Consider the following 16163-nt stretch of genomic DNA (forward strand, 5'->3'; position numbering starts at 1 on the left):
TTTTTCCCCCATTTTGTCTCTCATAGTTGAGGTATACCTATGATGAAAATTACAGGGCTCTCTCATCTTTTTAAGTGGGAGAACTTGCACAATTGGTGGCTGACTAAATACTTTTTTGCCCCACTGTAGTTGAAACTTCTAATGCTTACCTGTGAAAGTTACAGCATCTGCTTTGCAAAATTTCCCCCATTCTTTCCTTTGACAGGCAGAGGGAAGACATTTGTAAGCAGGAAAACTATGGTGGTAAAGGTAGGTAAAGGTAAAGTCTAAACTAATTTATTTTTGGATTAATTCAGAAAGCAGATCTCATGACTGAAAATTACCGCTTACCGACTGCTCATTCAGCAACCGTTTGAAGTTATGACAGCGCTGAAAAGGGAGATTTATGCCCAGTCCTTGAACTTGCAGCCGTTGCAACATCCCCGTGCTCATGCGATCACAATTTGGGCACTTGACAACCGATGTGCATTTATGATGGTTGCAGTATCCCATGGTCATGTGATCGCCATTTGCGAACTTCACAGCCAGTTTCCAGCAAGCAAAGTCAATGGGGAAGCCAGCAAGAAGTCGCAAATCGTGGTCATGTGATGTCATGCTCAGTGACCGTGGTGATTTGCTTAATGACTGCAGCTGGAACTGATGTAAGTTGGGTGCGGTGATGTGATGTTTCTCTTCATGACCACGTCGCTTAGCAGTGGAGTTGCCAATCCTAATGGTGGTTGGTAAGTGAGGACTACCTATAGCTGCTGAATTTGATGAGCTGTGGATTATTTATTTATTTATTTATTTATTTATTTATTTATTTATTTAACTTGTCCCCGCCCATCTCCCCACAATGGGGGACTCTGGGCGGCTTACAACACACTAAAAACATAAATACAATTAAAAGTTATAAAAAACAAGCATTAAAAAATAAAACTAAAAAATCCAAGAGGCCGATGGGGGCCACACCAGGCCGCTAAGGGGCCAGCCAACCACATTTCTGATATCCTTCCTCCCCGCCCCAGGCCAGATAGCAGAGCCAGGTCTTCAAATCCCTCTGAAAGGCCTGGAGTGAGGGGGCCTGTCTCACCTCCGGGGGCAAGATGTTCCAGAGGGCGGGGGCCACAGCAGAGAAGGCCCACGTTCTGGATCCTGCTAAACGAAGTTCTTTTACCGCGGGGATCCGAAGCATGCCCTCTCTGTGAGATCGGGTGGGACGGGTTGAGATCGTGGGGGCGAGGCGGTCCTTCAGGTAGCCTGGTCCCATGCCATGTAGGGCTTTAAAGCTGATAACCAACACCTTGAATTGGACCCGGAAGCAAACCGGTACCCAATGCAGCTCATGGAGCAAAGGTGTTATATGGGTCCTTCTTCGGGCCCCAAAAATTGCTCGCGCGGCCGTGTTCTGGACCAGCTGGAGCTTCCAGATATTCTTCAAGGATAGCCCCATGTAGAGCGCATTGCAGTAGTCTATCTGGGAGATAATGAGGGCATGAGTGACTGTTCATAGGGCATCCCGATCCAGGAAAGGGCGTAACTGTTGGACAACCCGAAGCTGTGCAAAAAGCCCTCCTGGCCACGGCTGCCACCTGCTCTTCAAGCAGGAGTCGTGAGTCCAGGAGGACCCCCAAATTACGCACTGGGTCTGTCTGGGGGAGTGCTACCCCATCCAGAACCAACGATGACAACATCCCGGATACAGGGGAGCCATTAACCCACAGCCACTCCGTTTTGCCAGGGTTCAGCTGGAGCCTGTTGTTCTCCATCCAGACCCTCACAGCCTCCAGGCACCGCGAGAGGGCAGACACGGCATCACTTACCTCACTAGGGATGGAGATATATAGTTGAGTATCATCAGCATACTGATGATACCTCATCCCATGGTGACGGATGATCTCACCCAGTGGCTTCATATAGATGTTGAAGAGGAGCGGAGAGAGAACCAAACCCTGCAGCACCCCACAAAGGAGGGGCCGAGGATGGGACCTCTCACTCCCTATCACCACCGATTGGGATCGGCCCCGGAGAAAGGAGGTGAACCAGCACAAAACTGTGCCGCCCACCCCCATATCCCTGAGCCGTCCCAATAGGATACCGTGGTCGACGGTATCAAACGCCGCTGAGAGATCAAGGAGAGCAAGGATGGTCACACTACCACCATCCCGCTCCCGCCAGAGATCATCCATAAGTGCAACCAATGCCCTTTCCGTTCCAGAGCCGGGCCTGAAACCTGACTGATAAGGGTCCAGATAATCCGTTTCCTCCAGGACCCTTTGGAGCTGCGAAGCCACCACTTTCTTAACCACCTTCCCCAAGAAGGGGAGGTGGGAGACTGTCCTGTACAGTAGGATCCAGGGAGGGCTTCTTGAGGAGGAGGTGCACCAAAATAAATTTAAATTATTTAAATAAAATTTAAAGGGCGCTGGAAACACTCCCTCCTGCAAGGATGCCTTAACCATCGCCTGGATCCAACCACATGTCACCTCCCGAGCTGCTTTCACCAGCCAGGAGGGGCATGGGTCCAGATGACAAGTGGTGGCCCTCACAGTCCAGAGGATCCTGTCCACTTCCTCAGGAACAACAGGATCAAACCGTTCCCAGCTAACTAGGCAAGAACGATCCCCTGGTATCTCCCCAGACCCTGCACCACGCTCGGAGTCCAACTTGGAATGAATCTGAGTGATTTTATCCTGCAGGTGCTCTGCAAATTCCTCTGTGCGGCCCTGCAAATGAACCACCACATCCTCCTTACCAAGGAGGGACCTGGTGATCCCAAACAGGACCGCCGGGCGGCACTCTGCAGACGCAATAAGGGCGAAGAAGTATTGGTGCTTCGCCGCCCTTATCGCCACAATGTAGGCCTTAATAGCGGCTCTAACATGTGTTCGGTTGGATTCAGTCTGTGTCTTCCTCCAGCAGCGCTCTAGATGTCTCTTAACCCTCTTCAGCACCCTCAACTCCTCCGTAAACCATGGGGAGTGTCGGGGCCGGCATGGCAAGAGAGGTTGCAAAGGCGTGATCCTGTCCAAGGCCCCGGCTGCTTCTCTATTCCAGGCAGCAGCCAGGGCCTCTGCTGGACCGTGCAGCAGGTCCACAGGAATATCCCCCAGCTCCCTCTGAAATCCTGACAGGTCCATCAGGCGCCGGGGGCGGACCAATCACATGGATCCTGCCTCCCTGCGGAGGGGGGTGGCAGAGGAGAAACTCAGGGTCACCAGGGCATGATCTGACCATGACAGCAGGGAAAGCTGTACTTCTCCCCTCAGATCACTTTGCCATTGCTCAGACAAGAAAACTAAATCCGGCATGTGGCCACTATCTCGGGTTGGGTCCCGCACAATTTGAGACAGGCCCATGGCTGCCATGATAGCCATGAACTCCCGAGCTGCCTCAGAGGACTGTCCCAGGGATGGCAGGTTGAAGTCCCCCAGAACCATAAGCCTGGGGAACTCCACCACCAGCCCCAAGACGGCCTCCAGCAGCTCAGGCAGGGAGGCCGCCACGCAGCAGGGAGGCTGGTACAGTAGTAGCACTCCCAACTGTTCGTGGGCGCCCAACCTAAGAAATAGTGTCTCACAGCCAGAAACTTGTGGAGCAATGCCCCTGAAGGCCACTAGAGACTCTCAGATGACAACAGCCACCCCTCCTCCCCTGCCCTGGTATCTTGGCTGGTGCCACACCATAAACCCAGCTGGGCACCCCCCCCTCAGGCCCCAGCCAGGTCTCGGTGATACATGCCAGGTCTGCCCCCTCCTCAGTGATCAAGTCACCTATGATGGGGGCCTTGTTTTTAACTGACCTGGCGTTAAGCAGCAGCAGCCGGAGGCCAGGGCCCCTATGAACCTGCTGGCCAGGATCTGGGAGTGAGCAAGGAGGGCTGGAACACGCCACCGGTAACACACACCGGGGGCGTCTTCCCCGAATATGGCCCGCCCCCCTGCTCCTGCCATAACGTCCCCTGCCCATCACCACCTCGATAATGTGCCCCCCCATCATCCCCGGGGGTGCCAGGCCCAAATACCTCCAATCCCAGGCCCTCAGGGACCCCAATCTGGGGCAAAGATCCCTCCATCCAATCAGACATCTACATTCGAAACCAAACACTCCCAGGAGAGGGGAGATCTTGCCCATGCACCAGCTCATGCTCTCGGCGCAGGCTGAGACCCACCCCCCACCAACCTCACACCACAATCACCCTCTGCCCCCCTGCACGACCTCTCTCACTAGTCGGCAGGGCGGGCTCCCATGCACACACTCACACCTCCTGGCTCTCACCCAGCAAGTGGAGCGTCACATCCCCATACGCTCCTAGACTCCCCCCCCAGACTCTCACTACCGGGAGGGAGTCCCAAATGCCCACTGGAGGGACCCACAGCTTTGCCCTGGCACAGGGCGGGATTGAGTAGGGTTGGCTGGATCCTGACGCCCCAATTCGCCCCTATAGTGCAATGATATTTTAAAAGGTGCATTTCTGCACAGGTACATATGTAGTGCCTGAAATTAAAGAGAAAACTGAAATAGCAGCATGACCACTCTGGTAAGTTAATTCTTATTCTGGAGTTTGGGTCTGTACTAATAAAGGGGACAAGTTAAGTTAACTTAGAAGTTATCTGTTTTGGTGAGCTGATGTACTGCTCGTTAGCAGGACAGCATTTGTGAGGGGAATTGTGGCTGGATGCTGGATCCAGACTGGCGAAATCTCTCCAGAAGAAGGAGAGATCGTTGAGATTATACACGTGATTCCAGACAGCTGCTCCTCATGAGTAGACTGTGGAAACTGCTGTTTTGCAGTTGGCTTATGAGTGGAGTGGCTGGGAGTTGGGATTTCATCAACTTCATACTCACAAAGCAGCCTTTCATGGACATTAAGCTCAACCAAGCCTCATTTCTTAATCACCTTTTTGAATTATTTTTTTCTTGTTTACTGGAGAGATTAAGACTGACAAGGTTTTATTCTATTCATCAGGTGAATTTCCTCCTCTTTAGAGGACAGTGGTGTAAATTTGATTTTAAAAGCTTTGATAATCTATTATTTTTGGGATTATGTAGCAAAAGAGTGCTTAGTATATGGAGTTTGGAAAGTTAACAAAGAATTAAGGGGCCAGAGGGATTTAGAATTATAGCTTTGAATTAATTAGATTCTTTCTCATGAGAAAATGGCTATTGCTTTTGATTGTTTTGGCTTTTTCACAATAAGGAGGCCTTGAAGGTTGTACACTAGAGGTAGCTAGAGGATAAAGAATATGGAGCAGATAAAGAATATGGAGCAGAAATCTATACTGCAAACTTTTGAACATTTCTCTACCAAGCTTCTTGATAGAATGGATCAGTTGCTTGATAAGATGGACAGAGCATGTTGCAGTGAAGTTATAGAACAAGAACAAGTTGCAATGGATGTCTATTGAAATTACTTTCAAAGGGGACTAAAATATAACATAAATGGATCTGATGGATGACTTACTCCCTAAAGGAGATACGCAGATATCAAACCAGGAAACTGATTTGGATAATTTTTTCTTACTGGATATACAAGAAGCTTTGTTAAGGTTTTGAAGGACTTTATTACAAGTGACAAGCAAAAGGATAAACTTTACTTATTGGATGTACAAAGAAATGTGTTAAAGTTTTTAAAGATTTTTGCCTTGAGACACAGATGACCAGAAAACTAACTCTGGGATTCTTTGAAGGGGTTAAAGAATATTTTTAAAAACTCAGGGAAAGAATACAGGGTTGATTTGTTTGATCAGGGCTAAAAGAGGAAATAGTTATAACTGGTTGCCCTTACTGGAGTTTTGCTGACAATGATTGACGAAGCATTTGGATTTTGTTTTTATACTTAAGAAATGACCTATGGGGAGAAGAGAGTTTATGTTGTATTTAGAGAGTGATAAGCTATTAAAATTGTCTTTGCTGGGATGAAGGGAGAAGTCACTTCTTTCCTCTTTCTTTCTCTTTTTCTCTATTCTTTTTTTCTTTTCTACACCGCTTTTTTTTTCCTTTTGTATTTTCCGGTTTGTATTTTTTGTACTTTGTATTGGCTTTTATTCTTTTCATTTATAATTCTTAATAAAATTATTTGAAAAAGAAAAGAAGTCTGTTTTGGAAAGTAATGCAACTGAGATTTTAGCAATTTGGTTTGTGTGTGAGAATATATATTCAATAAATTTTCCTTCTGATTAAGTATCTCATATGAGTGGCATGGGGAAAAAAAAAAGTCTTCCTGCTACGATGGTTTAAGATGAGAGACTCAATCACAAGAGAGAGGGAGGTATAAGGAGGTCTCAAGCACTTCAGATTATTTGGTTCATATTCTTGGAGATCATTGAAAACATCTAATTGTATAGAAGAGGTATCTTGTTGCAAATCCTATTGTTTGTCTTCTGCTCTCTATAAAAAGAATGCAGAACAGACTTATATTCTTTGCCATGATGCAGGGAAAAAAGGTGGGGCTTCAGTTGCATGGTTGTGTCTACCATCTTGATTTTTTTACCCTGTCCCTGCAGACACCCCTGCCAGGACGTATAGGCAAAGAAAACTGGCCTCAAGATAAACAAGGAGAGCTTTCGTAAATGGAAGGATATTGTCTTTCTGCTCACCCCCTTTGCCATTAATGTGGCATAAATTGTTATTAGAAGATAAATAGTTTGGTAACTTTTATGATTTATATGGTAAACTGGAATAGGATGAAGACAAGGAGCCTGAAGGGAAGGAGGGAGGGAGGAAGGAAGGAGCATGTAGAATTAATTTAAAATTTAAAATACTTCAGAAAGCATTTTAATTTAAAGTACTAAAACTGGAAGACCAACAAAGCATGGTGTGGAATAATATCTAAACAGATCTAACCCCAGATAATTAAGTTCTTAAAACACTTTTTTTTTTCATGTAACACATGTTAAAATGGCTAGTCCAAGGAATTAGACAAACAAAGAAAGCTGGAAGTAGGGCTTTTTCTTTCTCCACAGTAGGTAATTGCAAGCGCATATGAAATAAACAGACACCTAAAGCCGAGCAAACATCACCAATATCTGCCATGAGGCATCCGTTGCCTGGTAAAGGTCAGCCTAATTTAATCTTTGAAGTATCTTCTGTATTTTCCACAAGTATTGAATGTTTACAGAGAGATTTAGACTAATTTGAGTGCTCACCCTGTCAGCAGAAGCTGTGTTTGGCCAGAAACCTAATTACCCTTACTGTTTTAAATTGAGGATTTCCAGCTCTGTTTTAATTGAGGCAAGTTTGACATCTCCTAGTTGAACAATTTGGGACCATTAAGACCTGTTGTATTTTTCTTTTATAATGTAGTAAATAGTCCAGGATGTTTTTAGAATTATATTTTAAAGAGTGGTCAGATTTTTTTAAAAAAAAGAAACGATTAATGGACTTGGTTACAGGCTGCATTATTCAATCTGTATAAATTGTATAGACTAAATAATGTTAGAAGAAAAAGGTTTAATTAAAAATATTCCTGAATTTGGGAACTAACTGGGAATATGTCAAGTATTATTTTAAAAAATGCAAAGGATATTCCATTCCAAATCCAAGATTGTTTCTTAGTTTGTAAAGAACATTTCCATCTAGGTTCTGCTCCGTGGATTCTGTTTGGCACTGGAAGAGGATCCTTAAGACAGAGAATCTCATTTGTTTGATCAGCGAGCTGAGACAAGTTAATATGGTTCAACTTTATAGTTTCCCAGGTGTCAAAGAACAGGATTGACCTTTCTTACAAAGTCATTGGGGCAGCCACAGAGAAGGCAAATCACGTTGCAAATTAAATATCCATATGATTGTTAATAGGAATGTTAGAGTCTAAAAATGTTCATATGGCTGCTTGCTGAAATAAAACTCTATATTGTGCTTTCTTAGATTGTTTCATAAACTTCTGCATAATAATAGTATCATGAACCAAACCAGTTGGTTAGGAACAACTAGCCAGAGGGAATGTGGTTCATTCTTTCCATCCACCAGATGTTTTTAAAGGTGTCTTGCCAACACTTCAGTAAAGAAAGAGCAATCCCAAGAACTCTCTGACAACTCCTTAAGTGTTAGACACATATCCTCCTTTTGTCACCAGATTGAACTGTTGGCATTGATCTCTTGTTTGTGGACAGAGTAATTAGGAAAAGCTGGAGCCAAGATTGTGTGATTGTGAAGCTTTGAAAACAAAAACCGCTTTGTGTGTGTCAGCATTGCGCAAACTGACGGTGAAGTAATGCATATACTACATCTTTTGAAGTATATTTTAATATTTATTTTACTATTCTTACATACAAGCCAGCTCATGTGACTGCAGGCACTTTGCAATAATAAGATGAAAAATACAGAAAGCAATCATTTCAAGCCACAACTTACCAATAAATATAAAGAATAATATGGCAATACATTCAGAATAGTCAACAAAAGCAATAAAAATTTTCCACTAAATGCCAAACTTAATAATATGGTCTTTGCTGCCTTGCAGAATACTAGCAGGGAGAGTGTACAGCATAACTTCAGGGATAGGGTATTCTAAAGTGGGGGGGGGGAGGCATTATAGAAAAGATTGTCTTCAGGGCCACATCCCTCTGATTTGATGCAGGGATGGGACCCCACGTTTTCCTCCGTGTACTGTATGTACATTCAGGACAGGCAAATTCCACTTGGAGGAGACAGTTTTGGACTTATACTTTATAGGTCAAAACCAGCACTTTGAATTAGACTTGGAAACCTAGGGATAACTAATGAAATGATCAGAGAATAGGCATTACATTACAATAGCAGTTCATACCTGCTAGCAACCTCTCCACTACATTTTGTACCAACTGTATTTTCTGGGTTATTTTCTTTTTCTTTTATAATATTTTATTGAGATTTTAAAGATACATATTAAAAAGTTAGAAATGAAAAGGAAAATTTGAAATACAAAATATAAAGAAAAGGAAAAGAAAAAGTGAGGTAAAGTAAAAGAAGGAAAGATGAAAAATAGATAACTTCCAATCTATCTGTGGTCTTACAAATAATAAGGCTATCATAAGTGCTAGTTTTTAATACATTAAATAGGAATAATGCTTTGTCTAAACATATCCCATTACATTTATAATCTAATCTTCAAATCCCCATGTAAGCTTCACCCCACCTGCATTTTGCAAATAGTCCATCAATGGTTTCCATTCTTTAAGGTAGTAGTTGTTTGAGTTTTCTTTTAATAAGCAAGTCAGTTTTTCTGGGTCATTTTCAAAGATAGGCCTATGACAGCATGTTATAGTAGTCCAATCATGTAGTGCTGAGGGTGTGAATTAAAGTTGCTAGTGCTTCATAGTCCACAATTGACACATTAACGTAAGCTGGGCAAAGCCCCCCCAGCCACAGTTTTCTGCTTTTTAATTTAGCAGGCAGTGAGAATCCAAGAGGACTGTTAAATTGCAGGCAGGCTGTTTGTTCAAGGGAGGGCAATCTACTATATCACTGGGGCTGTTTCTGAGTTAAGACGTTTCTAGACAAACAACAACTCCATCTTGCTGGAATTAATCTTGAACCTCTAGACCTTGGGTTAGGATTTTTACAACATCTCCTGATTGGCCTGGGAAGGCAATGTAAAGTTGAATATCATTAGTGTGGTGAAACAGGTACCTATGAGAATTCATTTTCACACAGTCAGTGAGAAACCAGATAAGAGCGAGTCTAACCATTGTAAAAAGATAGATCAGTAGAAATACGGAAACAAGCCAGTCCATCTGAGTTACTTTATCTGCTATATCCCTGGAATATTCTTCACAGCAGCTGAAAAGATAGTACTGAGGCTCATCCTGGCCAGCAAGGAACAATCACCTGGGAAAGACCTGCTGGAGGGCTATCAGCAGAAGCAGTAAAAGTGGAGAAATAACTGTTTTCCCACACTTATTGCCACATGTAATTCCTAATGTGGGGTCTTACACATGCTTGGCCAGATGTGCTCCTCATCATCTTTCTTGAAGAAGATGACTTTTTCAAGAAGAAGTGGACCAGAGAACAATGGACAATGTTACCTCTGCCACGATTTTAGGTTCTGTCCAATTGACATGTAACTGAAATGAATATGAGTGATGTTATCTGCAAAGATTTTGGATATTTTGTCTTTTTTTTAAATTACAAGTTAATGGCCACTTTATATAGTACTGAGGTCAAACCCTGTGAATATACATTGTCACACTCGCTCCTTGTCCAAACATAATAACGTGCATTATGATGCTACATGTTGATCTTTTACATTCTTATCTGTAGATAACAACGTTTTTAATTTATATATTTGCAATGCTTCTTGATGTAACACATTTGTTGGAGCTTAAAAAAAGTACTTGAACATTTGTATATTTCTTTTTATGTACATGCATATGTGGAGTCCTTGGTGCTCTCTGAGCTTGGTTGTTTGCTTGCAGGCATTTCATTACCCGACTAGGTAACATCATCAGTGCTAGTAGTGTGGGGTTTTCTCCATGTTTATATACAGTATCTTGCCCTGTTGGCACCTCCACCAACACTGGCAGGGCAAACTACTGTATATAAACAGGGAGAAAACCCCACACACACTAGCATCGATGATGTTACCTAGCTGGGTAATGAAATGTCTGCATGGAAACAACCAAACTCAGAGAGCACCAAGGACTCCAGTTCAACCCTGAGCTACATATATTCTCTTCTATTGGTATATGCATATACTCCACCAAATGAAACCCAGACTACAGTCTCTGCAATGAACATGAATGAATGTAATTGGCATAATTCTAATCCTTACCATGATAACAAACACATAATCTTTCTCCTCTTTCCAAAATCTCAACTGCTGCCTTTCTCCCCACCTGACAATTGCTATTAAGTGGGAATCTCAGCCCAGTTTATGTATATGTAGTGGGGATCATGGTAACAATGATGATGATAAAAGTAATAATAAATAAACTCATAGATTTGGAAGAAGCCATTCAAACTATTAAGTCCAACCCTCCTACTCAGCACAGGATTCTAATATTCTCTGAGGAATCGATTCACTCGGAGTGAACTGTTATTATTATTAGGAAGTTTTTTCTAACATTCGGTTGGAATTTCCCTTCTTGTAACTTTGGACCATTATTTTCTGTCTTGAATTCTGGCACAACAGAGAGCAGATCTCAGTCATGTTGTGCCTAATATTCCTTCAGGTATTTGAAAAATGCTCTCCTATACTCCTTCAATCTTCTCTTGTCAAGGCTAAGCATTCCCAGTTCTTTCAGTTCATAGGACAGTTTCTGATCCCCTGATCATCCTCATTGCCCTTCTTCAAACCTGTTCTAATTTGTCTGAATCCTTCTGAAAGAGTGGCACGCAGATCTGACCAATACAGAATAAAGAAGAATTGTTATATCCCATGATTTGGATCCATGCTTTTGTTGATGCAATCTAAAATTAGATTTTTGCAACCACATCACACTGCTAAGTTATATTTAGTTTCTTTTTTGTTCCTTTTATTTTGTTCATATCGGGAAAAACAAAACCTTTGTGCTATTCTTAGCATCCTTTGCCAGCCGTAGCTGGTTCTGAGTATGAGCTTTGCTGATACTCTCTCTACTCTTCCAGGCTACTCTTACTTTGTGACCTGTCCCTCTTTCTGCCTCCTGTATCTCCTTTTTTTTGTTACTTTGTTTTCTGACCTTCACCAAGGTTTGTGAACAGCCATATTAGCTTCTGCTGTTCTCCATTTTTTCCCTTTCATTTGAATTGTTTGCCATTATGTTATCTTCATTTTTAGGAACTCTCTCAGCACTCCTTTTCCCATTAGCTTCTGTGTTATGGATTCTGTTTATCATTGTCCTGAGTTTAGTAAAATCTGCTTATTTTGAAGTCCAAAATGCATATTTGACTAAACCTGGCTTTAGTTTGCCTTAAAATCAAGAATTCCAACATTATGTGTTTTCCCCAATTTATTTACTATTCCCATTTTATTTATTAAGTCTTCCTTACTGTTTTAGTATCAGGTCAAGCACAGTAAATTCTCTTGTATGTTAACCTCTAAAGGAGAAAGTTGTCTGAAAATAAGTTAGGAATTTCCTGGAAGAACCTTGCTTGGCAGAGATGGTATTCCAGCAGATGTGAGGAAAGATCAGCAGTTTGCTTTTGTAAAGCATCATTCACATCTTTTGCTTGGTTGACTGGACAGTAGTAGACTAACAACAGTATTATTTTGACTTATTGTAATCCAAATGCTGACTACAATATCACTAAGTTCATTCACTCGGATTTTTGTGCAGATGTGAGTACTTTTACCATCAATGCAACTTCTCATTCCTTTTTGTTGTGTCTGTCTTTTTGAACAAATTGTACCCTTTAATTGCTATGTATCAATCATAGTAGGTTCCATTATACCTATTACATTTGCCTTCCTGTACTTAGTTTAAGAGGGTTCTGCAAGCTTCAGAAAATTTAAAATGTTTCAGACCTTTTGAAAGTGCAGCACATCCTTAAAGTAGCCCAAGGTGTTTCAGGGTTCAGAGTCCAAATAAATGATGCCGCTACTCATTGAAGTTAAGATGCCTCTTAAACAGTGGCACCATTTTTCATGCTCACATGGAAGGGAAAGGGAGAAACCTTAAATAAAACCATCACCGCTTAATAAATAAATAACAATAAACATTAACAATTAAAGTTATATTAAGTTGGCTTAATAGCCCAAGAGAATAGTCCTTTGTTGTTATTAAAATCATTGTAGATGCCTTATTACGCTTTCTCTCTGGAGTACTCAGGTCAATTAATAGAGGTTTCTTGGCATAGTGGCCCATCCTGGAAGCTTATAATATCAAATCTGCTTAGCTTCAGAAACAGAATTACAACCTGTACGTACAAGTCAGTTTCTGATCTATGGAAATAAGCTGATTGCTGCAGCCTTGAAGTCCCCCCCCCCCCAATTCCATTATTGGAAAAAAAATAATCATTGCACACTAAGTTGCTGAAGGGTTATCTGAGTCTCCATGAGATATATGGTAGGATTGTGGTGGTTTATGTGAAATCAGTTTGGGGCAGTTTAGTGGGAGTTGCACAGGAAACCCAAACCCCATCCACATTTACCAGTTTAGAATTTAAAAGACTAAATGGGAAAGCAGACATTCTGACCCTGAGCCATGTTCGGAAACAGACATAATTGATGCCATATTTGACATACTGATCCTATGCATTAGAGAAATGCTGAATGTATTCAAAATTGCCAGGAGCAAAGTGCAATAGGCTTAACATTCCCATGTCTCAGCTGTAGAATTGGGATGAGGGAATTGTAGGATTTTTACTTTCACCAAGCCCACTGAATATATGTGGGCTATCCCATTGGCAATCTTTAACTCATTTGCTCGTCTTTCATCAAAAGGACTTAGACTGTTACCTGGTTTCAGTGACAACAGTGCAACATGGAAAATAATAGTATAATACATTATTTCTCAACCTTGGGAGCTTTAAGATATGTGGACTTCAACTCCCAGAATTCCCCAGCTGGCTGGCTGGGGAATTCTGGGAGTTGAAGTCCACACGTGTTAAAGTTCCCAAGGTTGAGAAACACTGGTATAATGAAAGCCGAGTTTTTCTAACTTTAGGATGGAGTGTGCTCGTCCTAAAAGCTCATAAAGAAGTGCAGATATCCTGCATGTTTGCAAGCATAGTAAAGGATATCATGAATCTACAGGGAGTGGAACAGATTGGACATAGCATTAAGCAAGGATTTTTTAAACTGGTTTGTTGAGCAAATTGAAGTGGCCTAATTAGCATATGGATGGATTTATATGTCATGCTAAGACAAAGGCAAACAGCAAATTTAAGCTCATACATAAAATTTATTTATTTATTTATTTATTTATTTATTAAAATTGCTCCCCGCCCATCTTCCCCCAATGGGGGACTCTGGGCGGCTCACAACACATCAAAACAATAAATAAATATACAATTAAAACCTACAACAATTCACATTCACAAAAATAAAAGGGAAAAAAATCAGGCCATTGCGAAGCTTGGACAGATATATAAGTCCAAACTGATTTGATCCAGCATTCTGTCACCAATAGCAACCAGTCCAACGTTTGCCTATAAAACTTTGATCTGTGAACCTACATAGAAGACAAAAGCTTTGAATCAATTTAAGTATCTCTAGACAAGAGCTAATTTGTACGATAGGTTAAGATTCCATCTTCAATAACACATTGATAATTATTTAAAATTACACATAAAGGGAAGTTAATTTCTGGCTACTTCTCAATTGGCAATTAGAATAATGAGTCTGTACAGAGTAGTGCTGCACTATTTTTTGAATCTTGTTTTTGCAACTGACAGCAGCTGTGAATATTATAATTTAGGTTAGTAAACATTAATGAGCATGCAGTGTTTGCATTTCAGTATACTTTTTATTTCTGAATATGCTGTTTCAAATTGCTGGATGGTGGCTTTATAGTGTTTATTATCTGGTGGCGATCTTTATATGTGAAATCTTTCCTTTGATGCAGAAGGCATGGGAGAAACAGTATCACCAACCCTTTAACTTAACTTTTTAAACTGTGGATAAAGTACGCTTGTCCAAATAGTATCATTTGCTCGTGAGTTGCCAAAAAAGAATCTCTGTCTTAAGGAAGCCTAAAGGCATAAATATATTCATTAATTTGGCATCCATTTCCTTTATTGTCTAGAAGAAAAAAGGAACACTGTATATGAGAGGTTGAACACAAACCTTTTAGTTTATATAAAGACAGTGGAGTATAACAGATGAGATGGGTTGTTTTTTTTTTGAGAGAGAGAATGGTATTCAAAGGAGTAGCGCTGTTGTTTAGGAAACAAAAGGGTCAATCACACAACAGAGGATAAAAATGATCAAATGACTAGCCAGAGGCTAAAATAAATGCATGGGAAAGAGTGACAGATTATATATTAGCAGGAAATTTGATCTAGAAATCAGTTGAAGGTTTTTTGTTTTTTATTTTTTAAGAGAGCTGATGTGACTTTAAAAAACCAGCTGTGGCATATTTGATCTCTCACTTCAAGATATGCACAGTGTAGCTACTTAGTGGAAATTAGGGTGAGGTGTTTTGAAGCATAAGTAATTCCCATTTGTTTGCTATTATTTTTTAAAATTCCTCTTTGCATTAATTGGTGCGTTTTGGTCACCATCAGAAAATGTAGCAGTTAGCTGTCTTTAGATATGCTCATAATTTTCAGATTATGTGCCCTTATAACACTTTATCATATCTCCTTTTTTGGGGGAAAAAAAGGATAAAATTGCAAAATTAAATAAAATGTCTTCCTAAGACTTAGTCAGTTGGGAAGGCCAGCTTGAGTTGGAGAAACCTCAGTGATTCAATACATGAATGCTTCCTTATTTAGTGACCTCACAACTGTTTTTAATTTCACCTTGCTATAGGTACATGGCATTCTGGTTTAATGCAGTACATTTTTATAGATGTCATATTCGTGTATTTCAAAATGTATAATCTTTATTTCAGGGCTGCAAAATTTTGTAGCTGCCATTTACTGTTTTAATTTAATAACAAGGTGGCATAAATATGTGTGATTTTTATTATCAAAAACCATGAAGGACTCCTTAACGAATAGCTGGTTTATACCTGGGTATTATTTTCCCAAGGATTTCAAATGCCTGGTTTTCTAGTGCAAATGTCAAAACAAGTTGGTATTAAATGAAGAATACAAATCAGTTGATAGTCACAAAACTCAAGTGTTATTGATGTACTTGTAAAATGCCCATCTTAATGATAAGGATGGTAGAGAGAGAATCTATTGCAATAACTCATCAGCCTCAGTGCTGAATAATCAATGTCACAGGCTGATTTTAGCTACATCTTTCATTTCCCTACCTCCTGTAGGAATAAATGGCATTACTTTATCTACATGGTATAAGCAATGATATAGAGTAGCCTTCCCCAATCTGATGCCTCTTGATGTGTGTGACTGTAACTCCAGTCATCCCCAATGGAACTTCTTGTCCAAGTCATCTGCCAGGCACCAAGTTGAGAAGGTTGCTTTGGTGCTAGTTCAAAGGTAGAGCAATTCACAGCTCAGTTATTTCTTAAACAAATGTATTCATGTTATAAATATGTCTGAACTTTTCTCAGAAATATATGAAGGATGACAGTTGGTTTATTTTGGTGGTGTCACACACTTTAATGAAGCATAGAACTTCTTCTCCCCTCTCTACTCTGAACTGATAGGTCCAA

General features: G+C 41.0%; 1 protein-coding gene across 1 annotated transcript in view; it reads left to right on the top strand.

The window, feature by feature from the left end:
• SLC38A6 (solute carrier family 38 member 6) overlaps window positions 1-16163 on the top strand; it is a 75442-nt gene that overhangs the window by 20834 nt on the left and 38445 nt on the right. The gene's annotated exons all lie outside the window — the stretch shown is intronic.

This window comes from Python bivittatus, unplaced genomic scaffold, assembly GCF_059951505.1.
Source record: "Python bivittatus isolate LINGU-HERP-01145 unplaced genomic scaffold, Pbiv_v1 ctg000580_np1212, whole genome shotgun sequence".
NCBI lineage: Eukaryota > Metazoa > Chordata > Lepidosauria > Squamata > Pythonidae > Python > Python bivittatus.